Source organism: Olea europaea, unplaced genomic scaffold (genome assembly GCF_002742605.1).
Source record: "Olea europaea var. sylvestris unplaced genomic scaffold, O_europaea_v1 scaffold638, whole genome shotgun sequence".
In the NCBI taxonomy this organism is placed as follows: domain Eukaryota; kingdom Viridiplantae; phylum Streptophyta; class Magnoliopsida; order Lamiales; family Oleaceae; genus Olea; species Olea europaea.
Genome location: NW_019264746.1, coordinates 315,364 through 317,416, shown reverse-complemented (window position 1 = coordinate 317,416; position 2,053 = coordinate 315,364). Strand labels below are relative to the sequence as shown.

At 32.8% G+C, this 2,053-nt stretch overlaps 1 protein-coding gene across 3 annotated transcripts in view; it reads right to left on the bottom strand.

Annotated features, from left to right (window-relative positions):
- Positions 1 to 582: 582 nt before the first annotated feature.
- The window catches only part of LOC111390010 (pentatricopeptide repeat-containing protein At2g03880, mitochondrial), a 9,711-nt gene continuing 8,240 nt past the window's right edge, over positions 583 to 2,053 (bottom strand). For all 3 annotated transcript variants that reach the window (XM_023014998.1, XM_023014999.1, XM_023015000.1), the window contains one exon: positions 583 to 822. The gene's annotated coding sequence lies outside the window, so the exon portion shown is untranslated. The remainder of the gene's footprint in view (positions 823 to 2,053) is intronic.

Genomic DNA, 2,053 nt, shown 5'->3' with positions numbered 1-2,053 from the left:
GCTCATTATATGGGTTGAAATGAACTCCATGGGCCTGGTTTGACAAGTTTTGGACTATCCTACTTCATTTTTCATTTCAGCAAAGCCAATATGATTCTTCCTTGTTCCTTTGCCAGACTTCTAGTGGCATTGTCCTTCTCCTTGCCTATGTAGATGATATTGTTATTATAGGGAGAGATTCCTCAGTAATTACTTCTTTACAGAAACATCTTCAGACTTTATTCCATATGAAGGACCTTGGTCCTCTTACGTACATCTTGGGGTTAGAAGTTCACACCGATCCTTTTGGTATATTCGTAAGTCAACATAAGTACACACAGGATTTGATTCTGTTGGCTAATCTCCTGGATTTATTGACACACCCCGCCCCGTGTAACACTACTGGATTCGGATGTGGCATACGCCAATGATAGATACCAACTAAAAGTCGGACCCACCATCAAGGCTACTACAAGTACAATATTCACTTTTTATACATAATTTTTCTAACAGAATTTCGACATTATCTTCCTTGTAAACAAGACTAACCAACCTGTGATCAATTTCACACAAATCCTAAATTATAATACAACACAATAAAGATAAGCCGAAACCTCAACTTTTACCAAGAAATAAAATGAAATGTACACATGGATACAAAATATATAGTGAGCCTTATAACTATCTACAAGTAATGCAAAATCACATCTAGACATGAACATACGTCCCAAAACACTGACTACATGTTCTATGAAGTGAGTCATACTAACAAACTCTGTCGTGTGGCACTGACTCCAAAATCAAAACTCAACTCCAAAAGATGCCCAGATTCTCAACTGCTACCTGATAAGGAAAAACGTGGAAAAATATTTGAGTTGCTAGCTCAGTAAGTGGAGAAATTCAAAACAAATATAATTGTTCATTTATACATTTTGATTGAAAATCAAATTTATATCATTTGATAATTCACAAGCTTCCATCATGTAATTATAGCCAAAAAGTGAAATATTCACATAAGATCATAAAATATCATCTTAAAATCATGATATGAATATCAGCTGATAACCATGCTATAATCTCATCACTTCAAACGTACTGAAAAATTCACCAAAAATGTACCCTCTGACTGAAATATATAATCCGTCCCTCAGGTTAAGAACTTTCGCCACGGGCCTTTGTTCCCCTCCGTGAACAAAAAGTTGGTCTCAAGACCTCTCATAATTAATTCTAAAACACGACCAAGACCCCTCTGTGAACTATATGTACACGATCAAGACCAATGTCAGGTCAAAACCCTCCGTGTAGCATAGAACACGGGCAAAGCCCCTTTGTGAACTAGAAGAAATATATAATCATGAGTACTTTTCTAGTCGATCTCAATATCATATCTCATATTCCAATTCACAATGTACTATGTACAATCTTTGAAATCCCAATGTAGCATAATAAAATATATTTATGTAATAATCATAAAATCGAACGCATAATTGAACATACTTTACTAATGTACTTAATTTATAAATACTTTAAAAATATTTATATTTTTCCACTCACAAAACTATATACGCCAAAATCAACTCGATCAGTAAGCTGTTCCGATGTCCGTATCGCAGCCTGAAATATAATATAATTTTTAAATCAACAATTAACTATTTTAAGTAATTTCAATAATTAAATAGGCGATACCAAAACTTAATTATTTTACGTTTAGGCGATTTCTAAAGTCTCTTTATTACTAAAACTAATTTTTCTTTCATTTTACTCAATTTTCTAGTTTATCATACTTAACCCTTTCAATAAAATTGAATTTAATTTAACAATCTAACAACTGTAAAATCATACATAACCTTTCAATAAGTAACTTTTTAATTACCTTTCAAAATTAAGGAATTCAAGCCTCATAGTATAGAACACTTAATTCCTAATACGTTGACGAATTTTTTCTATTTTTTCCTTTCTTCTCTTCCTCTTTTCATCTTTTTTTTTTCCCATTCTTTTTCCTTTCTCTTTCTCTTCCTGCTCAAGAGCTTTCTTGGTGTGTGTAGTGTGTGTGTGTTATGGATTTGAATTACAC